This window comes from Podarcis melisellensis, assembly GCF_964234715.1.
Source record: "Podarcis melisellensis genome assembly, chromosome: 4".
In the NCBI taxonomy this organism is placed as follows: domain Eukaryota; kingdom Metazoa; phylum Chordata; class Lepidosauria; order Squamata; family Lacertidae; genus Podarcis; species Podarcis melisellensis.
The window spans coordinates 54,262,734-54,287,900 of NC_138531.1; the positions used below are offsets into that span (position 1 = coordinate 54,262,734).

At 41.4% G+C, this 25,167-nt stretch overlaps 1 protein-coding gene and 1 long non-coding RNA gene across 10 annotated transcripts in view; one reads left to right on the forward strand and one right to left on the reverse strand.

Moving 5' to 3' along the window:
* The window catches only part of GRIK1 (glutamate ionotropic receptor kainate type subunit 1), a 151,808-nt gene that overhangs the window by 48,782 nt on the left and 77,859 nt on the right, over positions 1–25,167 (forward strand). The gene's annotated exons all lie outside the window — the stretch shown is intronic.
* The window catches only part of LOC309368213, a 148,246-nt gene that overhangs the window by 28,983 nt on the left and 94,096 nt on the right, over positions 1–25,167 (reverse strand). For 2 of the 6 annotated variants that reach the window (XR_014167618.1, XR_014167619.1), the window contains one exon: positions 2,812–3,071. The exons of 1 other annotated variant lie outside the window; for it this stretch is intronic. This is a non-coding gene — a long non-coding RNA (uncharacterized lncRNA). Of the gene's footprint in view, positions 1–2,811; positions 3,072–6,982; positions 7,922–10,995; positions 11,278–16,763; positions 17,300–25,167 lie in introns of those variants that run through there. 3 more of the 6 variants (XR_014167620.1, XR_014167621.1, XR_014167622.1) reach the window with 3 other exon arrangements.

Consider the following 25,167-nt stretch of genomic DNA (forward strand, 5'->3'; position numbering starts at 1 on the left):
TGCAACCCTATTAACCCGGAAAGTTGCAGGAGCTGTGCACTGTAATTTCCCTGTGGTTTTCATGGATCATACCACTGCCACTCACATGATGAAATTTTGGGCGGTATTCTGGCATACAGTTCTTTCGTGGCTGAATCACGAGGGAACAGAAGCACAGATGCATATAACGGATGACAGCTTTCCTGCCATGTATATTCCACCAGTCCTGTTCAAATGCAAGAGGGTACCTGCGAGATGTGACCTACCTAACCAGCTGGTGCTGGTTCCCCATTGGTCAGAAAGAGTTAGAGGTCACTATAGGTCACCTTGCAGCTGCATCTTTCTGCCATCAGGGTCCTGGCTGGGTCTTGAATACAACTAAAAAAATCCTCTATCTTCACTGCCTACTTGTAAGTGGACCACAACAATTATATAGCAGTATAGTAAATAGGCTAGGATTAGTCCCATTGTAGAGCTACAGTGCTCTGATTTATTTTGTACTCTCTTGACTTTCTGCTTGCTTTCCCCTTACCTTTTACAGTCATACCTTGGGTTACAGACGCTTCAAGTTGCACACTTTTGGGCTGTGCAATGCACTGAACCCGGAAGTACCAGAACAGGTTACTTCCGGGTTTTGGCACTCGCGCATGCACAGAAACACCAAATCGCGATCCGTGCATGCGCAGATGTGGCGCTGCGGGTTATGAACGCTGCGGGTTGCGAACGTGCCTCCTGCACGGATCACGTTCGCAACCTGAGCGTCCACTGTATCTCTAATACAGTTCCACAGTATGGGCTGCCTTTACACTCTGAGTAATTTCTAAGGGAACTGTCTGGGAAACACAGGGTGTGTTGGTTTCAGAGTTCCTGGGTTTTAGGAAGTTTAGTGGGGTCTGTCAGGGAAATGAGCAAGCTGCTTTGGTCTTGGCAGGCTTCCTCAGCCTCGGTCCCCCAGATGTTTTGAGACTACAATTCCCATCATCCCTGACCACTGGTCCTGCTAGCTAGAGATCTTGGGAGTTATAGGCCAAAAATATCTGGAGGGTCAAGGCTGAGGAAGCCTGGTCTTGGGGTAGAATGAGACAGCTGGGAGCTAGCTCTGCTTTCTCCAGCAATTTGTATGTAGGTTGAACCAAGAAGTGCAGGGTGCGCCAGCTCAGAGCCTTTTCAAATTAATTGCTTTGATTCATCCCAGGTTTCACCCCTTAGAACAGGCATGGCCAAACTTGGCCCTCCAGATGTTTTGGGACTACAACTCCCATCATCCCTAGCTAACAGGACCAGTGGTCAGGGATGATGGGAATTGTAGTCCCAAAACATCTGGAGGGCCAAGTTTGGCCATGCCTGCCTTAGGGGCTGTGTGGATAATTTGAAAAGGGTGATGGTGGCAGCAACTACTGGAGAGTAAGACCCGGCTGGCAGCAGCTGGGCAAGGAAGAGGGTGTGAGAAACTCTCCTCTCTCCCCTTTGTCACAGGGGGAACCCCCAGTGCATATTTGGGGTTGGGTGGGAGGAAAGGGAGGCAAGTTCTGTTGTACAAGCAGACTTTGTCCTTGCACAAACCTACCTGGACTGGGAGATGTTTGTCTTATTCTATGCAATTAAAGTTCTTGTCATTTTTGTCCATTCCATTTGCAATTATCTTTTTGTTAACAAATGCATGAACAGAAACATTCTTATAACGGTAAAGATACATTTGACGAATCGCAATAATGAGGCAGTACTTCCAAACAGGAAAAATAAATTCTTTAAAGGCGCATGCTTTGAGTTTTAAATTGCTTTTGCTGTCCTGGGTGCATTTTGAGAGATGGAAGAGGATTTGACTGTGTATCTGCATTGGATTCATCCAGTGTTCAGCTTAGTTTTAATGAGCAATCAGGCATGTTGCAGCAATGAGAGATTCTTTCTTATAAGGAGCATCATTGATAGGGAAGGATAATTCCGCTTTTGAATAATGCAGGGAGAGAAATTAACATCACAATAGCATGTAATGAGAATAACAGAGCAAAGGCAAGCAGTGCAAAAGGATGTATCCCTTGTTCAACTTCACAAAATGTATAATGTGGTGAAGATCCAGTATGTGTTGTGTCATAAATAGGGCTTCTTGAGTTCTATTCTGCTTTAGAGGAATTTTCCTAAAGAAAAGTGTTCTGCAAGAACAGTAGTGGCTGAAAACAGCCACCAGTTTATTTCTTTCTTTCTTTTTATAAGTAATTCACTTGTTGTGCTACGAGATTTGTAAAAAGCTAAACAACCCAGCTATTTTCAACACTGCCAACTCCAGTCTCAAGGCAACATTTCCAATTAACAAATACATAATATTGGTAGCAGATACATACACTTTATTTTCTCTTCATGACTGTTTCATGGCTTTCCAGTGCATGTATATATGGCAGAATAGAATCAAAATTCCAAAGACTGGCAACAAGGTTAGATTCTTGGAAAAGTTAGCAAAGATTGTAAAAGGTAAAGGTACCCCTGCCCGTACGGGCCAGTCATGTCCGACTCTAGGGTTGCATGCTCATCTCGCTCTAGAGGCCGTGAGCCGGCGCCGTCTGAAGACACTTCCAGTTCACGTGGCCAGTGTGACGAAGCTGCTCTGGCGAGCCAGCACCAACACAGCACACGGAAACGCCGTTTACCTTCCCGCTATAAAGCGGTCCCTATTTATCTACTTGCACCCGAGGGTGCTTTCGAACTGCTAGGTGGGCAGGAGCTGGGACCGAACGACGGGCGCTCACCCCGCCGCGGGGATTCGAACCGCCGACCATACGATCGGCAAGTCCTAGGCACTGAGGTTTTACCCACAGCGCCACCCGCATCCCGAGCAAAGATTGTACTATTTATTAATTGTATGTCCTCTTCACGCATTTCAAATAGGGGGGAGTAAATCACATGAGAGGAATGCAGTGGGGTTGAGCATGACGATTCTGCTCCCTCTCTGTCATTCTGCCTGTTGCCTACAATTTTCATGGAGGCTTCTGGCATGTTTTAAAATCCTGGAAAATCCAGGCTCCAAAATACGTGGGGAGCCTCCACAGATACAAAAGGCTCCTGAGTCCCCAATTCAGTCTAGGAGTAACAGAGCAACCCTAAGAAAAGTAAGCCAGAGGAATTTATGTCATATTAAATTAAATTAAATTAAATTAAATTAAGATGGCCTAAATTACCCATATTCCCAACTCCAGTCAGGATCAGGTCTATTGCCTACTGAACAGACCTGAGCTCTTAAATAGTTTGACTTACGACACCCATTTTGCCTGTGCAAGTTCAGATGGGTTGCCAGGTAATATGACTGAGTTTAAAGTAGGTTTGGGATAGGTGTCTCTCCTAGCCTCCTCCTGCCCCCTTTGAGGGACTTACACTGGCATAAGTTCTTCCAGCTGAGCTCTGGCTGAATCAGCATAGCTCCATCCCAGCCAAGTTAAGGGACTTATGCCAGTGTATCCCTGATTCAGCTGGGATGAGGGTGTTATTCTGGCACAGCCTCGGGTTCGCCAAGGCAACCCAAGAGGCCCCTATTCCAATGTCGCTCATCCCTGTGGATCTTGAGTTTGGATTGGCTAGAAGGTGATAAAAATGGAAATAAAAGAGACAGAACTAGTGCACTCATAGTCAATATTCCCTTCTGTAAGTTTACTTTCTCATATTTGGAAGGCCTTAAAGTGGGCTGTCGACCAAGAATATCTCCCCCCCCTCTCTCCACATTAGGTACAGTTTCTCCTCTGCATGTGGCTCCATCAACTCCTGATGGAAGACTCATATAAGCTTTTATCACCATTTGTAGCAAGTAGACTTTTGACAAAGGGCACATTTTCAAAGCTCTGCCATTCATTCTACAGGTTCAAAGCTGCATCTTGTCCCATTAGATTAAAAGCCAACTAGCAGGATACTGGGTCAGCTTTGACAGTTTGGCTGAGAAGCAAAGATCCACTATCTCAAAGACATATTACTTAAAGTGCACCTGCCATTAGCTGAATTGCAACAAAAGCGTATAGTTGTTTATTTTGTAGTAAGGGCAGGAACTTTGGCAGCAATGGGAAAGTATCTGCCTATGGATCAGAGGGTTCATGCCCTGAATCACACTAAAATTGGGCAATGAGATTCTTAGTGCTATAGCATGTGGGCTGCTATTCAAAAGATTTGAAACTGCGCTTGAGAATATGTTGAGATGAAGTTGGGATGAATCCCCTTGTCCAGGGATCCAGAAATCTGTGCTGTGCAATCCACTCCTGCTGTGCAAAGCCAGCTTATTGTGCAGCACAATTTGTGCCAGTCTCTCTAACTTCTGTGGAACTCCACATGCTTGGTATCAGCTATCAGGCTTTCTTCCGTTCATATTTAGCTATTACAATCCTTCCCTTCCCTGACATAGGGACTCATAGTGGGGCCTGGGGCCTGCTTCTACTCCACTGGGTTCTTGTGCGTGCACAGACATAGGTCTCCCAAATTTTACTCTCCTTTCTCCACCTATAGCAGAATAGATCTGTACAAAGAACATAAACCAGGTATCTATTTTTGAATAGTCACAGCCGGAGCAAAATCTAACTCTGGGGGGCGGATATTGTCCATCTCTGTCACCTCTGTCATCCATCACCCTTGCCGCTAATGCCAGGAGTTGCAAACTTTCGTTCCTCTGTGAGGTAATGCCTTGCCCCTCTGGTACCAAATCATCTGAGGAGACCAGATCCTGGTCATCTGAGGACACGGGGGGGGGGGGAGAGAAGTAAACTATTTTCCCCAAGGAGCTTTCCGGAAGCAGCAGCTGGAACAGTGGTAGCAGTAACATTTAACAACCAGGGAGAGGACATTTTACATCATCATCCCTGTGTCATTGCAAAAATAACAGTATTCTGTTGCTTTATGGAGAATTAGTACTGGATTTGCTTGCTTTCCAATTCTTTCCCAGTTCTTTTTTTCTTTTATATTGTGTCCATTGTAAACTTGTGAGAAGGGAAAGGGCCCTAGCTGAGTGACAGGGCATCTGTTTTGCATGTAGAAAGTCCCAGGTTCCAGCTTTGGCATCTCCAGGCAGGGCTGGGAGAGATTCCTGCCTGTCAAGCCTGGTGCTGCTGCTGCCTGTCAGTGTTGGCACTATTGAGCTAGATGGAGGAATTATTTATTAAATTTATTGGTTGCTTCCTCTTGCCAAAGGCAACTCAAAGTGACTTACAACAGACTGACTCAAGTACAAGGCAGCTTACGGTGTTCCCCATCTACATTCCCAAGGAACTGTGTTTTTTAATATTTGTATAGCATTCAGAAAACTTTAGATGCTTTCTTTTTGTTGTTGTGGTTATCATTACAAAGTCTAAATAGACTGCCTTAATCAAATGTGATACAGACACATGTTGTGATGATTTTTAACATGAACATTTCCTAGCCTTATCTGCCAAGAGAAAAAAAGTTGGAGAGGCTCATTTAAACCACCAGGAAATCATCTCGTCCCTTGTCTAGAGGGAGCAGCTTTTCATGCTCGAAATGATAATAAAAGCACTCTGGCAATTAAATAGGCATTTGTATTAGTTATAACTTCCTTGTTTCCCACCTAAATCATCCTAGGTTGTTTAGAAACCCTGAATTACTCCACATCATCTCAGGAGGTTCAAGAAGATGAGGCCAAATTAAAAATGACTTAATATGTCAGAAAGAATCACAGGATTGCAATGTGACACTCTGCGTCTTGAGGATTGCACCTGCAATGTGGCAGGGAATTAATGAGTAAGATCTTGGCAGTATTAATTTGAAACAGTGAAATTGCCCACATATGTCTTAGCATGCCTTCCTTAAATAGAGAGTGAATGTGCATGAATGCAGTCACAATCCCCCTTCTTCCCTTCACTGGCAGCAGTCTTTGTGATGATGGGCACAGCTACATTTCTTCTTCATATCTGAAACAGGGATGAAGTGTTCTACTTTCTATAGTAAAAAGATAGTAAAAATGAGCACCAGGACAGCCCAACCATTGGACAGAGTGCAGCAGCTGCTTCAGGCAGCAGATTTTGGATATAATGAAAGGGTAGCAGATTTGACTAATTGATTATTTATTGATGACAATGCTGTTTTAATGGCTTGTGGGGTGATCACAGAGGTTTGTTGGGGGGGGTTCTGCTTCAGGTACCAAAATAACTTGGCTGAACTTGAGTATTATGCACTGTGACTTGCACTTTTCTCCCTCTCTGCTTTAGGAAGCACCAACAAAGCCCTCTGATTTGCCCACCCAGTCTGATGATAATACGTAAGATGTATTATTCTTGTTATTTAGTATTGCAGACTGTGAGGAGGAAGATAAGCAGGACTTTCATATATGCCCTCTAGCTTATGCATAGTGACTTGAAATTATTGTTGGCACTTGGTCCAAAGTGAGGTTTTGAAGACTGTGCTTTGGGGAGAACCAAGGCTGCCCAGGGGTGGTGAAGGTTTTATTAGAACAAAAGTTGAGCCCAGAACTTGTTGTCATTGTCTTTGCTTAATTTGAAACAGATATAATTCTGAATATGTGGCAAGTGCCTGTCCCTCATCTCTTGGCAGCTCTATGGAGAGCATGTGTGGCTTTAAAGAAACAAAAAGCTTCAAAATATAATTGAGCCATTAAAATAAGCTAAAAACAGAAACACTTTAAGAGCAGCACCCAAATAAAATAGAAAAGGAAATAGAAAGGAAAGTGAATAAAAGGGAAATGATAAAGTCTGGCACTAGAAAGACACTAGAATAGGCTCTTAGAAGAGAGCATTGCCACGCTGGGGAGCCATCACCAAAAAGGCCCTCTCTGTGGTAGCTCCCAACTTACCATACCTCAGCTGTTGGGCTGGAGAAGTGACTCTGTGGGAATCTTCAAATATGGACATCTGTAAGTATGGTCAATGAAATGTGGATATAAGCAGTCCTTCAGGTTTGCTGCCCCCAAGCAGTGAAAGACTATCAAGATCAAGTTCATCACTTGAAACTGGGTCCAGAAATTGACCAGGAGCTTATACTCATTCCCCATACTTTATTGTCTATTGAAGACAGAGCAGAACTTGACTCCTATCAGCCTCAGCCAGCACAGCCAAGTCAGAAATGGTGGGATTTACCTAAACCCCCGCCCTGCCCCCATTTCATCATTTTTACTAAACCCCAAATCCCCCCAAAAGTAATGTCATTCCTGGTCTCATAATCCAGAAAGCTCATTTGAAAAGAAAGCATTTTGTTTTCCACAGTTTTGACTTCTCATTCAGCGCACACAACATACTTGCTCCTGCCTTTTCGGAAAAGCGCAAAAAATAAATAAAAAATAATTGAAGATCAATGCATATAAACATGGCCAGTATGTATTCTTAAATAAGATTTGGTTGAAGGTCTGAACTAAAATTCAGCAGCCGTGAGCCAACTGAGGAAGTCAGAAATAGTTCTAATCAATCACTTAATTAATTAATTATGAAAAACATATAAATTCCTTAACAGAACAAACAAACAAACAAACCCCTAAGTGGTGTGCATGAAACAATAAAGAAACCATTGCGTGTTAAAGACAAGTATACATAGCTAAATTATCTCCTGGGTAGGCTTGCTGGGGGGGGGGGATGTTTTAGCAGGTCTAAAACAGCAAGGTTGGGTGCTTAATGTTAATAGGCAGTGCTAAAACGCTGGCTCCTAGCAGATATGGAACAAACATTAAAAAGCACTTGTAAAGGGGAATATTCCACAGATGAAAGCCCTTGAGTAGCCACATATGGGCCAAGGTGATCCTTCAAGTAAGCTGGTCCCCAGCTGTTTGCTGGCTTTATTTTCTTCTTGTCCTTTCATACAAGTGTTGAGTGCTGCGTGGGCAACTCCACAGTGTGTGTTTGTGCATAAATGGTAGATTCAGGGTTGCTACTGAGGTGCTGCTGGGTGGCTGCTGACTGGAAAACAGCTGCCCATTTGAACTTCCTACCACTTCATTTTCCCACTGGATGCAGAGCTGTGAAAACATTAGGTGTCTGTATTGAAGAAAATTGAGGGGAAATGCTCTCCACAGCAACTGCTTCTGGTATGAGTGAGGGCCAAACTAGATATAGTGTCAGAGATGTGAACTTGCATTTCTAATGTGTTAGAAGCAGCCATGGAAGGGGGATTGTTTTATTTTAACTTTGGCACAGTAGAAGAGAGAAAGGTTAAATCCTATGCCAGATTCAAATTTCCCCTGCCATGGAGCTAATATCCATTGACAGATCTACTCTCCCTGAAGTTGGGAGACCTTAAGTGTCGGGGACATATTCACCACGATGGCAGTGAATTCCATAAATTAATTACACATTGTGTGGAAAAAGTAATGTTTGTCGCATTTGAGAGATTAAGATGGAACTTCTTTCGTCTCCATGAGAGAGTCAGAAGCTGTCATTATTGTTGTGTCCACACCTCATATTCCAGTTTTGTCTTGTACTTGCTCAAGACTAACGCAGTGTACTTGGCATACATTATTATTTACCCTGGGGACTGCAGTTTAGCCAGGGCACAGAACTTACAATTCTCAGCATCTTTAATGAACTACAGTTCCCAAGATTCTTTATGAAATCATTTTGCTTTAAATGTCTGTTGTTTATGCAGTCCACATTTTTTGGTCTTGAGCAAATCACTTATCAGCAGTTTCCTCTCTTGTAAGTGGAGAGTGTGGAGCAGTGAAACAGGATGGAGGTTTGAAGTGGCTTAGTATTTGATGCTCAGACCACCCTCTGCTTTTCTGTCTGTCTGTCTGTCTGTCTGTCTGTCTTTGTGCATGTCACTTCACAGAGGAGAATTCTTGCCCCCAACAGTTTACAACAGAGGTAGCTGGGGGAGTGGATGCAGGGTTGATTCAGAAAGAAGTACTGTACAGTGGTACCTCAGTTTAAGTACTTAATTCGTTCCGGAGGTCCGTTCTTAACCTGAAACTGTTCTTAACCTGAAGCACCACCTTAGCTAATGGGGCCTCCCACTGCTGCCACGCCACTGGAGCACGATTTCTGTTCTTATCCTGAAGCAAAGTTCTTAACCCCAGGTACTATTTCTGGGTTAGCAGAGTCTGTAACCTGAAGCGTATGTAACCTGAAGCGTAGGTAACCCGAGGTACCACTGTATGTAGTTATTTCAGAAGCTTAGTAACATAAAGTAACAACAGGGCATGGGGAATATGGGGTTCTGCCAATGGCTTCACAAAAAAAGATACTTACCTTTATCCCACAATCTGTTTCCCACAGTTAGGTACCTTCCCACATGAAGGTAACAGCATCTGCCTAGAGCCAGATATTCACAAGTAGAATATGCAGGTTCCACTGAGTGAGGACTGATCTGATGGGTTTTCACAGACAGAACTGGAGCAGACCAAATAGGATAATCTTGGCTGGGTGAAGCCAAAGAAAAATGTATTGAGAATGGCTTGACAGGGTGGGTGGGACTTGTTAGGGCCGTCATTTTTTTGAGGCCTCCACTGCCCCTGGTTTCCTTGGAGAAAAAAGCAGCGTAGTGTGCCAATAAATTTCAAAAAACCCGTTTAAGAAACTTTCTAAAGCAAGTGGACCAAATAATAATGCTGAGAACTGCGTTACTGATTTCTGCATAATAGGAAGATAATTGGCCCTATCAAAACCAAATAAAAAAGAAATTTGGGTTAGAGGCTACTTACAATGTTACACTCATTGCAAGCAATTCATCCATCTTTAGCTTCCGGGCATTAAAGAAGATTTAATTTTAAAAACAAAACAAGATCTGGCAGTTCATTCATAATTAAGGAATGGAGGCGTGTATCAGGCAACAAGCAGCTTTTGCGAGCACTAAAATGTTGAAATGGAGCCAAAGACATTTCATAATGAGGGAAGTCATTTATTCTCCATCTCAAGAATGGTGGGTTCAGTAAGGGAAGCATGCAGAAAGCTTGCACACGGGTGCACAAGCCGGAGAGACGTCACCTCTGGTAAGGTTTGAATTCCTAGCAGCTTGTACTTTGATTCCCCTTATTTCTCAGATTGGGGCGCATGATTAATTATTTGATGGATGACTAACTTTTTGAAGGAGAGGCTGAGAAGTGACTCAGTGCTCAGGGAACAATCTGCCAGAAGCAGGAGCGATTTATTGAAAACATGACATTTTCAAAGGGCCTCTGATTTGTCTGCATGCATAATGTGAACATTCTCATTGGTGTGCACAAGAGGGCTCCTAGCCGCAACTCAGCCGCTTAGGAAAAATATGGCTGGTTGTTTATGAGAAGTCCATTGTAATTTATGAGAGTGTTACCTGCCTCTGCACAATATCCCATTTACAAGATGGCCTGGTGTAGGTAAATGCATAGGGAAGGAGGGAGAAATGGCAGCAAGTGCCCAGAACAGCTCATAGAGCAGGAGAGATACTCATGTGGTTGCACCCAAGGAGCTGTGTTTTAGCTTCTTAAACCTGTGAGTGGGGAACCTTTTTAGCCTGAGGGCAACATTGCCTTCTGGGCAAGCTTCCTGAGGCCACATGCCAGAGGGAAAAATGGGCTGAGCAATGAATAGAAAAAGTTTGTCTTTGCACAGTAGGCTAATTTCTACACACATACACACATGCACACATAGACATTATGAGAGGCCTAAGACACATTCCACTTGAGCCTGAGGTATGAAGAAGAGTTTGGATTTGATATCCCGCCTTTCACTCCCTTTAAGGAGTCTCAAAGCGGCTAACATTCTCCTTTCCCTTCCTCCCCCACAACAAACACTCTGTGAGGTGAGTGAGGCTGAGAGACTTCAGAGAAGTGTGACTGGCCCAAGGTCACCCAGCAGCTGCATGCTCTATAAGAGGCCACTCTCCCATGAGCTGCAGTCACAGCTGCACAGATATTTGAACCTGAATTCCCTGCTTCCAAGCTCAGCATCCTAGCTCTGACTTTGAGGTGGCACAAAAAGTTGCTGGTGGAGACACACAGTCTATTAGGATCTTTAGAAATTCAGCTTTCATTTGTGTATCTTAACTGATCCAGGGACCCAAGTGTCCCTGACCTTCTCAGTATGTGCCTTTTTGGGGAAAGTGGTGTTTAAGCCAAGTCTTGGCAGTGGAGTAACTTAATTTTTCTTTTAAAACCAGCTTTTGGATTTCTCTGGGCAGGATATTCTAAATGCAAGTAGTATTCTGCATGCAAGCTTCTTTTCATGTGTCTGCACACAGGTCTGGGATAAGAATGAACGCTGTCATTTGAGCTGTTATCTTTTGTTTCACTTTAACAGCCGGGAGCTTTAAATAATCTCTGGTGGCAAGGTTGTGGGTGTGGGCCCTTTCTTCCTCCATTGCAGGATGAGAAGATTGCAGCTGTCAGGGTCGGAATAAAGGCTACAGATGAGAAAAATAATTCCAGTCTCACACCCTATCATTTATCCGATGGAATGTTGATAACAGTTAAAACAAAAATTGCATATGGACTTTTAAAATCCTGTTTCCACTTTTGAATCCTATTCTGAAATCTTCTGTGCACCTGCAAGCCATGCTTGCATAAAGAGTTATGGCATATTCTTTTAATGCATGTATTCTCAACAATTTTTCACCTGAATATTTGCATTTGGGTGATACTGTAACCCTTTTTTTGCATAAGATATTATGTATCCTTGCTATAGTTTAACCGTTTGAAGCCTAGTCATCTTTATTCTTGTGAGCAAAACATGCTTGCATGAGAACAATAAAAACTACTAGCCATGATGGCTATTCTCTGCCTCCACAGTCTGAGACAGCAATGCAGAAGCTGGAAACCACAGGAGGGGAGAGGGCCCCAGTGCTTGAGGGTTATCTGGGTGACCAATGTGAGAATAGGATGCTGGACTAGATGGGCCAGTGGCCTGATCCAGCAAGCTCTTCTTAGGTTCTGTGCATTGGCTTCAGCTAAGTACTACGCAATGTAGGCACATTAAAACCAATGGACTTGATTAACTGAAGCCCACTGTTTTCAGTGTGTCTACTGTACGACTTAGTGCAGGGGTGGGAAACTTCAGACCTAGGATCAAATGTAGTTCCCCAACCTCTTCTATATGGTCTTTGAGATTCTACCTACTGGGCCCGCTTCACCCCCTCCTTGAGTGTTTTGGGGTGTCCTTGATTTCTTATAATGCTCCTTGCTTCCCTGGATGGAGAATAGAGAGGGGTGTGCAAATGTGTAGAAACCATCCTTCTGCATAACGGTAAACTTCACATTCATTGCTCTGCACTGGCCACTGGAGGAAGTGAATGTTGCCCCTGGTTTGAACAACAACAACAACAATGTACGTATTATTTATACCCCACCCATCTGGCTGGGTTTCCCCAGCCACTCTGGGCAGCTCCCAACATAATAATAATAATAATAATAATAATAATAATAATAATAATAACAACAATGCGACAAAATATCAAAAGGTTCCCCAGTCCTGATTCAGTTAGATAGAACCGTGTATATACAGCGTTAAAGCTACAAAGACAATGTGACGCAGTATGACCATGTGGGACACACAAATGTACCAAAACATGTGTCGTATTTCGTCAAAGTAAGTTATTGAACAGACTAAGGAAGCGGAGCACCATGACGGCCGTGGCCAGTATTTAGCCCTTATATGGAAATACAGATATCCAAGGAATCCTTGAAAGAGAAAAGCAACTGGTCTTGCTCCCACCACCCAGCCCTTTTTAATATATTTGTACGCAGGTGGATACAGAGCACACAGCTGATAAACAGTGAAAATGAATGTAAAGAAAAGCCTCGGTGTGCCTTTGGTTTGGTGTGTTGTTCAAACCTGGGCTTTTTATTAAGCTTTTTCCAGACTAGCCACAAGATCAAACCCTGAAGGCAATCTGTGTGAGGAAACCTGTTTCCATGTTCATAATTCTCTGTCATGACATCGTGGTAGTAAAGTATTGGTTTTTCTGGTGTTTCCTGTCATGACTGAGTTCCTTCCAACTGTGATATCTGGATAAACTACTGTGGCATTTGTACTCTCCCCCCCCCCCGCCCCACTAATGAACCGATATACAGTAGCTGCCTATAATTTTTGTATAAGGCATTCTACAAATTTGGTCCCAAAATACATGAGAAAATAGCTGCTATTTTGCTTTGGGGTTTTTAAATTGAATATGGTATTTCCTTGCATTAATATTTTAATAGTGACACAGATACCGGATAATATCCAATTAAGTCATACTCAGAGTAGATCCATTGAAATCAATTGTCTTAAGTTACTTAATTCCATTGATTTTCAGTGGGTCTGCTCTGAGTATGACTTATGTTTGATAATTTGGATATCATCCAGCCTTTAAAAACATTCAAGGAGAGGATTTTGAAGACTCTGAGTGGTATCTAAATAATCAAGCGTTAGTCATCTTGTAAAAATCTATCTAGGCTATACTTTGAAAATGCTTACCTCAACTGGAGTCACATAAACTGTCAGACCTTTTAAAAATGAAGGGTATTCAAAAATCTAGCTTATAAAAATGTAATTGATTTTTTGAAGTGTTATTGACTCTGGCAGGCTGCTGTTGTACCATGGCTGCACCTCCAATATAAGATTTAGCCATAATTACTATATGGGGCATGGTAGCATTTCAGTAACAGGTCATTTTATATGTAACCCTTCCACAATTTTGTTATATAGGCTACAAGTGACAGTTCTCCAGTTTATTTGTGCATTTTGTGCAGATCATCAATGCCAACTTCATTTCAACACAAACAATTGTTAAAAACGCACTTGAAACAGAGTTTTAATTTAGAATTGTTTTGGGAATAAAGATCCATAGTGTGACATATCTGCACTTTCAGACATCTTATCTCTCTGTGTCATTTAAAAGAATGAGCTTCTAAGTAGAGGAAGAAAACATCGTTTGATTTTTGTGGTTGTTGTTTCATTTTTTTGTAGCAGTTACAAAACCAGTCTAATTCTAGCACTGTATTTGGCCACTGTTTTCAGAATGATTTCATTTAAGTAACAAATAGAGCATTATTCAAAACCGTCTCACTGATTAGAACTGAGATCTCAAAAGCAGTTAAAATGAAATTCTCAAGCCTCTCGTTTTGCTGAAACCTCTTGTTTTTGGAGATGTCCCAGTGACTTTGAAAGGATGTTGTCTGCAGATCCGGGGTCTAATACTTTATGCATATTTTTTGCTGGGAAAGGTTTGTGTGTCTCACTCACTAAAATTAGTTGGTGTTTTTGAAGAATTAAACAAATGACCCCTACCCCAAATTGCAGTGAAAATGAACCCGCTGGTTCTCTCATGTTCTAATTAACACGTTCAGATCATATAGACTCTGAGGTGCAATGGAGTTTTCAGACAATGCAGTTGCCTTTAGGGTTTAGTATGGAAGCATCTTCTCCGATATCCCTTCTCTGATATTCCTCCTCCTCTGCTTGCTTGCTTCTGAGCCAATAAGTCCCATTAAACTCCTGATATTCCTCCTCCTCTGCTTGCTTGCTTCTGAGCCAATAAGTCCCATTAAACTCAACTATGAAAAATAACACCCAAATAAAATGCCTTCACTTAAAAAAAAAGAAAGCAATCACAAAACTACTGGACTTCAAATAAGAACCCAACAGCTTCAATTATAGAAAACCAGAGTTACAATTCAACCACCTGGTTAAGTGCACACTAAGCATCTGCTAGGCTTCTCTTTGACAGGCTGTTTATACCTTTTTTATGCATAAATCTCTTTGATGTTTTCCCCCCTTCCCCACTCCTACTGTGGCTTATCATTCTCAGAAATACCTGTTCGTGCAAAGTGAAGCATTTTTCCGAGGACTACTTATTTAATTAACTAACGGACAGATACAGCCTATATTTATGGAAGTTACTCAGAGGTGAAAAGGACTGGAAAAGCAGTTGTGAGGGAGAAGGAAACAGCAGGCCACAGCGACAGTGTGGCCAGCACCCTCCCATCCACACCACTGCTTTGTTTTTCAGCTGTTACAATCTGATTGCATTTTATATCTTGCTATACAGTTTAAGACTTTGGGTCAAGGCATGCTAGATATTAAAATAAAATATTAGTGCTTACCAGATGAATTCAGTGACTGCAGGTACAGTACTCTGCGATATGACATACTTAGGAAATGTTTAATAATAATTAATTTGTTTTTATTTAAAGCATTTTTACCCATATTTTTAAGTTTAAAGGGCTCCCAGAATGGATTGTAAGATCTGTATTAAGATCATCTCTGCCCTGGGATTTAGACTCTAAATGATATGACACACAAGGGGAAAGGGATGAGTTGGCAGGGGAACCAAGATTCTATGTTTTATGGAATCATGGAATTGTAGAGTTGGAAGGGACCCGGAGGATCATCTAGTCCAACCCCCTGCAATGCAGGAATATGCAGTTGATCGAACCTGCAACCTTGGCGTTATCAGCACCATACGCTCACCAACTGAGCTATCCAGTTCTTTCTTTCTTTTATTAAATTTATATCTCGTCCTCTTTTGAAGATTACAGGTGGTTTATGAAATAAAAACATGAAATACATAGTATAATAGCAAAAACAACAAAACTTATATTTGTATGTCACTTTTTGACTGAAGTCCTCAAAGTCACTCACAATATTAATAAAATGCAATGAATACAATGAATGCCATGCACTTATAAACAACGCCAAACAGGATCAGCTTGAGCAGGAACACTACTTTATCTGCATGCTTTTCCCTCCAGTTCCTTCCCACAGGTCAGCTGGTGGTAGAAAATCCTGTGCTAAGGGGACAATCCTACAGGAGTCGGAGCTGGAGCTTTTTCATGGAATCCTTCCCATAAGCCAGTTGGTGGCAGGTGGCCCTGTGGCTGAGAAGGGGATGCTTGTGTTGCTCTAGTGCTGACATGTGTGAGGAAAATGCTTCTACCGTTTCTTTGTTTGCAGTTTAGCTCAAACTTTCTTGACATAGGATTAAGCAGTTAGAGTCTATAGAGCAGGTTCTAATAAAGACCCAGAAACCCCTTTAAAATGCGATTTAAAGCATTTTCTTGCAAGAGTGCCAGTTTCCTGGTCTGTAGAATAATCTTATAATTGCCACTGCGCTTTTGAGCTTTCAGTTCTTGAGAGAGCATTTAATCCTTCTGCAGATTTCTGCAGGCACATTTTGGGCCTAATTTGCTTCTGGTGTATTTTAGAGCAGGTAGCATTCCTTATGACGTGTAATTAGATAGTGAATGCATATGTAGTATAAAATATGCTTGAATTCTTTTCTCATAAATTGCATCCTGGATTATCTGAGAGCACAAAATTGGAGGCTGGAAGCTAAACTTAATTCTGGCAGCCATTTAAAATAAGTGATTGGGTAGTTTTCCAAAGGCAAGCAAGTTCAGCAGGTACAGTGAAAGGCAAACTGCTTTCCAACCCATTTTAAGTAAACAGTTTAATTATGAAGTTATGTAAGTGCAACTGCAGTCCCTTGAGTGCAAGAAAGGATATTGGCAAAGGTTTTAATATATATAGAAGAATCTGCAGTGAACCATAGATGCTGCGAAAGAACTTGGATTTCATTTGTGTGCATCTGAGAGACTTATTTTCAGATGTTTAATTTTTTAAAAAAGTAATCTGTATAATTAAGATTTGAGTTATGAAAACATCTCCAGGGTGCCATGCCAAACATTATGACACAAATGTGAATAAAATAGTTATAACTGCATGCAAGTGCACTAAGCACTGTGCAGGGCTGGCCTGAGACATGTTGTCATCTCCAGCATCTGCAATACATGGATCCAGTAAAGAAATAATAGGAAAATGTGATTTTCCAGAATGTGAAAGAGCCTACCTGGTCCTTGGGTTGGGACACACCCTTCTCTTTTCCTTTCCTTTCCTGGAAGGCTTTGCTTTTCTTTCTTTCTTTCTTTCTTTCTTTCTTTCTTTCTTTCTTTCTTTCTTTCTTTCTTTCTTTCTTTCTTATACAATTCCATTTGCCTACAAACTCAGAACTGCAGCGTATTAAACTGTGGTTTCAAAGCAAGCCAGGATCAGAAACCATGGTTTGATCCTGGCTTGTATTGACAAATCATAATATAAACATGCCATGGCTCTGATAGTTGAGAATCACAGGGAACTGTGGTTTCATGTGCTCTGGCACATGAAAGAGCTGTGAATAAGCCAAAGACTGGTGGAATCTCGTACATGAAACAGTTTCCTGTTGCATATTAACTCAGCCACTATATGAGAGGTGTGCTCTATATTTCCACATAGGACTTTGAGGGACATCTTGCAGACCACACACTTCTTCACAGGCATCTATAAAATCATTGCTGCTATAAGCAACTACTTGGGTTAACACTGCAGTCAGCACTACTACTCTGAGTACTGGCAGCAGTAACTGGAAAGGAGAAGTTGCAAAGAATCTTCCCATTCAAGCAAGCAAGTTTCTGCAGAGGGGAAGAAGACGATATCTGTAACTTTTCACATGGTGTTTAGTCACTGTCATCCCTGGAATTTATGCTACACAAACAAGATGTTCCCCATGTACTTGATGTTAACTCGTTAACAATTTCCGGGTTCTACATTCACAACTGTTGATATTGCTTATATGGGCTACTTATACCTAACATGCTTACCATCTGGTAATATGATCAGGATTCTTCAGGAGTAATCAGGACTCCAATTAAATATGGCCTAGTGATTTGAAAAATATTTAAAATGCTAAGGTTTATGAACATGACTATGAGTTGTGTTATACACGTGTGTGAAAGCTTCGTACTGAAGTATCCAGTTGTCTTGGTTTGTAAAGGGAAGCTGCATTTGAAATACCAGTACACCTTTTACGGCACATCTCCGTTAATTGCTATGGGACTATTCCACAATAAGCGGCTTGTAGATCACAGCTTTGAGCAAAAGTGCCAAGCTATGGGAAAGTGTGGCTTTGTATAATTAGGAACATGATCCATCCCAAGGTGAGTGAAACTGAGTATATGGAAGGTATCAGTATGAAGAGCTTCTGATCCAGCAGAAATAAGTGTGTGTGTGTGCGCGCGTGTGCAGAGGGCCAGCTAGGAAAAAGGAAGGAGGGATGTGGGCTATACCACGTCCTCAGTGATCACTTCCTTCTCACACCTTCCTGGGGACTCCTATGCTCAGATTTCACATGTAGTCCTTTCCTCACCTTTTAGTAGCATGCTGTGATGGGTTTTTCCACCAGCTTTTTGAACTATTTTAATGTTCTTTAGGAGAACATTGTACTTTGCCACTGCCTATTTTGGATACGGTTATAAATTGCAGCAGCCAGCTGCGGTAATCTATAATAATCTATTCCATGTTAAGGACTTCCTATTGCTATGAGCTCAGCCATAGGGCTGCTGCGTCATGTCCATCAGTTTTGAGAAAAACATAATCTGTGGGTTGTAGCGCATGACTCCAAGTTGCTATGAAAAATGTTAGTTTCCTTGACAGGCAGCATACACCAGAAAGCTCTTAATTAAGCAGATTTGTTTCTATACAGATTTTACACAATCCATTGTGGTGTTGTCCCCCCCCCCCTATTTTCAGCAAAAGAGAAAGCTATTAACTTTGTTTAAATGCTATATGTGATTAGGAGTGCCACTCTGCTGAATTCATATATGAAGCAAAAGCACTAATGTTTAATCTTATTTTCATTTTGAGTATTATGCATGTGAATATAATGGAGATTGGATCATTATTTTCTACAGGTAACTGCTTTTGTATTTCATCAATTGGTCCCCTGGCACTATGGGTAAATAGTAGAAGGCTACGCATTCAATGGAATCCAGATAACTTGTTCTTGAACTTGTTCCTACTGAAGTCAAATTTTGATCAGCTCATCCTGTTCAATTTCATTGGGACACAAGTTCAACTAATGTAGTCTGGATCCAACCCAATATTCATCATATTGTGCTCAGCCTTTTGTACAGAAGGCTAGCTCATAGGTTCTGAAAACTTAAGTCTAGTGGGAGAGGCTATCTCCACATGAGCTGAGTAAAATCTCTACAATGTCATAGAGAATTCCTGGAAGAATCACCTCAGTTTGCATGTGGTGCCTGTCGGGAAATTCAAGCCCTTCTCATGAGAAGCTGGCAGCAATCCCAGGCACCCGGCTTGCTTCCCTGTTGACCTCCCTGGCTGCATTCCCCAGCAAGCGCAGGCAAGGTCTCGATTGGCGAGTCTTCTCAAACATGAGAAGAACACCCCCCTCTTCCCCTGGCAGGGGAAAGAGATAGACAGAAACGTATTTACATGCTTTTATTTCTGTCTTTGCAGCGTTACAAAAAACATGACTGCTCTCTCCATACTCCAGCAGTGTTGTGACAAAAACTCCCTGTACTTCCTGTACAGCTCATATTACACTCTGAGGTAATTCCGGTGCTTCGCACTGTGAAATGACTGCCCCTCTGTTCCCACAGACAGTCCCAACATTCCCATCATGTTTACTCTTCAAGCTAGGACTTTGCAGCAGCATTGCTTCATTATCGTAACAGTGCCACCCAAATAAGAAGCAGTGCAAGTGAACATTAGAAGAGGCCTGCTGGATCAGGCCAAAGGCCCATTTAGTCCAGCATCCAGTTCTCACAGGGGCCAAGCAGATACCTGGACGTGTGGTTCTCAATAAGTGGTATTCAGAGGCAAGCTAAAGCTTCTGACCTAATTGACAGACACCTTTCTAGACAATTACCTGGTTTGTTTGAATGAATTAGCCAGCTTTATCTACAAAGAGGGCTTTCCCTCAGTTGCAGAGCACCTGCTTTGCATGCAGAATGTTACAGGTTCAATCCCTGGCATCTCCAGGTAGAACTGGGAATACCCCTGTCTGAAACCCTGGCAAGCCACTGTAAGTGAGTGTAGCTTAAATGGTCTGATTCAGCATAAGAAAACTTCCTATTTGACCTGTCGAGCTGCTGTTTTCCTTGCACAACAAGAGTGTGGGAGCAAAAATCAAGCCACATCAAGGTGTGTTTTTTTGTTCAATGTGTGCAGAAGAGGAAGGCAGGTACAGTTGGTGTCATGATACGGATTGATTCTAAGGTATGGCATCCGCTCTTGTATCTATCAAAAAATATGGATTGTCATCATGATTTTTTAACTATCTTTGAAATGTTTGAAAAACCGTTTCAGTTGCTTCAGCATTTCCTAACAAGCTCTTAAGAGCTAAAAGTGCAATCCTATGCATGTTTACTCAGAAGTCCCGCTTAGTTTAGTTGAAGTGCACTTCTAAAGAAATGTGTAGCATTCATTTTCCATTCTTTTTATAAAAGAAAGTGATTTTCTAAATACTTGGAAATCTTATGCTAAATGATTGGGGAAGGGACAATAAGTGTACTGTATTATCCATTAAGTTTTATTTACTCTGACAGGTGATTTAAAAGTAATAGGTACCTTACAATAATGCTGATAAGAGATAGATAATACGCTTGAGATTGAACTATTTGAGAAAATAATGGCTGAAGCTCTGCATGAGTCAAATGGAATCTACTACAAGGATAATCTCTGGCTAAATGTTAAGCTGTAGGGGGAAGCATAAGCTTCAATCAACTGTTACAAATAATTTGATCCCAGGGCTACAAGTGCCTTAAATTAAATCCTTCTCAGCAGGATCCAATCTAAATCATTAAAGGCATGTCACGTAGAGCACTATAATCATCTTCTATGTGTGCTTGATTTATGAACGAAAAGTACAGTAAATCATAGCTTCTAATTGCCCGAGTTTCTATGTTCAGAATCACGCAGAATGCTCCGTATTAATAACATTACTAATACCCCTCATTTTCCATCTTGAGGGATCCATCCCAACAGGACTAGTGCAACATTTCTTTAGCCCAACTGTTTCTGGCAAGGTAGCTAGTATTTGTTTTTGCATTATTCTTTTTGGGCAGGAGTCTGTGCTTTGTCTTTTGAGCTCACTGGGGTTTTTCAAATTTGACAAGCTCGTCAGAAATGCAAACCACTACTGTTAGAACAGCTGTTAAGCTTATTATCTGTTCCAGAAGAGAGCGGAAGACATCAGTGCTGCAGGGTCTGCATGGGATGGATTCCTGTTCCATGCCACTCACAATTAAAGCTGGTGGCTTTGGGCTACAGGTGCTCCGTGCTCTATGTGCCCTACAGTTTATCTTATCTACATGTTGCATTGCCATCTCTTAGGCTGCCCTTTTGATGATTCCATCTACGCTCATGTAGATGCATTGCATCTACATAGCTACAGACAACAGTTACTGTTAATTCTGGCGGTTATGTTTATACAGCGGTACTTCGGTTCTCGAACGGAATTCATTCTGGAAGCCTGTTCAGCTTCCGAAATGTTCAAAAACCAAGGTGCGGCTTCCCATTGGTTGCAAGAGCTTCTTGCACTTGGTGGAAGCTAAATCGCATGTTCAGGTTCTGAAAAATGTCTGAAAATGGAAGCATTTACTTCTGGGTTTTTGACATTTGAGAACTGAAACGTACAACAATGGAGGCATTCGAGAACTGAGGTACCACGGTAACTGGGTTTTTTTTGCTTTTGTCTCTCAAATACAATTGGATGGTGTGTTTCTGGGGTTTGATAATTACATCAAACTTGTCTTTGTGAGCTCAAAAATATAGGAGAACAAATGGTCCTTGGTTGTAAATTTCATATTCTTTTTTCTATTAATACAGATTTCTGGTGCAGATATTACACATTTGATGGAAAGTAAGGCATGCACATGCTGAATTCGGGTTCATTAGGTTGCACACTGCCTGGTCCACAAACCAGCTATACAGGATTTAGATGTAATTCAGTTTAATACTATTGGGGACCAATTAGAACTCTACCAGCTGAAACAACAGGGCTTTGCTTTTAACAGGTACATTGGTTTATATACCTAATTAAAGATAGGGCAGGAGATGGTCCCTGTGCTGGGATGGTTGAAAGGCCCAAGAAGACTCTAGCAAATTATACCTTTGCCATAATGGCTGTAATATTTTCAATAGGTTTAGCAAAGACTGCATAGATGGTTTCTTTTTGGAGCAACGACCTGACACTTGCAGTTCTTTGGTGTCATGTGGGTTATGAATGTTTTCCCTCCATTTTTCTTCTTGAACATGCACATAAAAACTGGGGTGGGGAAGGAATCATACCGTCCCAGGCAAAGTCTTTGTTGCTAAAATGTTATTTGTTCTCCAACTTGGAATGACAAGTCACCTGTTGAATATTGCCCCTTATATCACTGATGAGAACTAACACAGTTCACCCGTCTTCATGTCTGTGAAATTACAGTGTGGTTGTTCACAGTTCTTTTGAAACTGAGTCCTTCTCTACTTTAATCATACCCAAGTGGTCAGTCGTCCTTTAAAAGAAATTAATCGGTGTCTAGTTACTTCATTCCCCACAGCACTGTTCTGTCAATTCAGTCTATATACCCATTTATATAGCATTTTAAGAGATCAAAATGGCTTCCCACCATCCCTTTCTCTGGCAGTACAGCCATTCCCACTGCATTACATTTGGAGATTAGGGTGACAATAGCAGCACATTCCTTAAAATGGGCCAGGTGAGAAAGAATTTTTTCACACATGCCCGAATGGCTGGTGGTTTGGAAGTTTGATTATCTTCCCCTGTAGCTACAGCATATCAAACTGCTTGAGTCATCCAGATTTCTCTTGCTAAAATCTTGGATGGGGCAACCGCTCATCTCCAGTCTTGCTGTTAATTAGCATAAAGGAGGAAAAAATCAATTTCCCTACCAGCTGGGGTGAGTAGATCCCAGCAGGGGTCATGTCCTTTATGAAAATGCATAACACTAAGTGAAGCTAACGTTATGGCTTGCTTGCTTGACTTAACTTGTTAATTAGTTTCTGGGAAGTGCAGGTTCCTCCTTCCCCGTACTTCTTTGGGCTTAATGGTAGTTATTAGCTTAGAGTAAGTTTTGCTTATTTATCTTTAGGAAGAAATGAAGGTTACAAAGAGGATTTGACTTTTTAAAAAAAACAACTATTAAGTTAAGTTACCTATAAAATATGCCATCCAGTTGGAAGCAGGATTTAACAAAGTAGTAGCCAAGAAAGGAGGTTTAGAATAAATTTCGCAAATGAATAAATTTGTTTCTCTATCACACTAAAATATCTCATAGTAGTCACTGGGTCCTAACACTCATGCTTCTGGTGGCATTCACATTATTTTCATTCCCTGATTATTTTAATTGCAACCTTCTTTCTTTCCCAGATTTGCTGACCATTAGCTCTACATCTCGGCCATTGTTGTTTAGTCGTTTAGTCGTGTCCGACTCTTCGTGACCATTAAAAGAAATTTAATCTAACATACAGCAACACGAGTTGCCCACCGAAGGCTATTTAAAGTTCTGACAAAATATAAAGTAAAAGTAAAATGCAGATGGTGGGGAGCAAAGAGAAGAATGAAATACATTGCAGCCACTTTAAAATGCCACTTTATTGTGGTGGTTCTCTGTTCTCATCAGCTGCACAGCTCTTAGAAGTACAGATGGGCTAATCAGTCCATTTCTGGTTCACGTCACTTTCATGTGTGTTCACTCGGAAGTCTGTTCCATCCCATTTCCACATTAATCTTTTTTTATTTATTTAAAAAATCTGCATGAAAATTTGTAATTAAAAACACATTTCCATTTGTTAGTTAGTTTGTTTTAAATATTTAAATACTTCTTTTCCCAGAACATGTGATGGTGAAAAGCAATATGATCATAAAAATACAGTCCTATAGTATAACATTGTATATACTAAATATAATTCAGCCAAGATAAAACCATTCCCAAAGTTGCATCAATAAAACAACAAAACAGCATATCCAGCCCAGCCACCTCTCGCATGAGGTGAGAGAAACAGGTGGGTTTTTTTATATCTTCACATCTTAAAAGTTAGGGACCGCTGCTGAGAAGGCCCTGTCCTTAGTGTCCACTAGTTTAACTGATCTTAAAAGTGGGCCGGTCTTAAAACATGGGCAGGTTCATATGGATGCAAGCAAGTAACCTGGCTGCAAACCATTTACGGCTTTAAAGGTGTAAACCAGCATTTAAAATGAGTCTGGAAATGCACTAGCAACAAGTGTAATACTTTAATTAGGGTATACCAGCTGGTGTACCAATCTAAGTCTGCAAACCCCTACCCCTACTTAGCTTTGGAATAAACCCTGTTGATTGATGTTCTGAGTAGACATGGGTAGATTGAAGCCCAAACCGGTAAAAGGCACGACTTCTGGTGTTCTATTAAAATGCACATAAAACAAGTAAGACTTTGTTATATATTTTTTTATAAAAGCAGAGAACTGCATTAGATCATTCAGGAAGTAATTGAAATGCATGAATAGGGCTATGGTCTTATTTAAAATAATATCTATCTTATTTCACACAGGAAGTATTTTTCAGTAGCTGGCAAGGAAGTGTAGGCTTTTGGGGGGGAAACATTTCCCCCTTAAAAAAAAGATTAAAAACCAACTTTCATAAAGCAATGCTGCCATTTTAACTAGCAAATAAGCTTGCTCTCTTGAGTTAGGAGTGGGTGCAGACAATGCAGTACATCGGAATTTTAGTATTCACTAATGATGGCATGAATAGAGCATTTCTCAATTCAAACAGCCCTTGGTGGACTAAGAAGCAGTAATGTTCCAGATTGATAATTGCCAAGAAAGTTTCAAAACCCAGACCCCTTACTTTTAATGTCTCTACGGCAGCCAAGAGACATCATTTAGAACACAGTCTTGTAAAGAAATTAAAAATGAGTGCAGTTCCACATGTATGTGCTGATGGAAAGTTTCCTATCGGAGTGCATCATGGGTAAAAATAGAAGGAATGCTACTACCTCCAATACAACTGCAGTTTTCCCAAAGGTGGTGATAAAGTGTAGAACAAGCCTCTTCAGTGTAAAATGCTTAGATAGTTCTTGTTTCATTCACCCATTAGTGCTTTAGACTTGAACAGCCACATGACAGAAGACTGAAGAGAGTTGTAAAAGCACTGATCTGGCAGGAAGGGTCTACTGATTTAAGCCAAAAGCCTCAGGAGAGCCTTAAGAGGTCTTTGGATCTTACCAAGAGAACATCGCACAACGTCAGGCAAAGGTAGCTGCTTCCCTCTGTCAAATGCTGAAGTTTTGTTATACCAAAATGGAAAGTGTTTGGTGCTAACATTATCTGCAACATGACCTTGTTGCTGGCCTGAAAATCGCAAGAAACTGTTTCAGCTTAAAAGCTCAGTATGGAAATATTTTGTTCTATAGCAGCATCACACATACTGTCATTTCTTCTTCGTCTTCCCATGAATGGCTGTGTCTGCTTGTCACATAGCGACAGACTCGG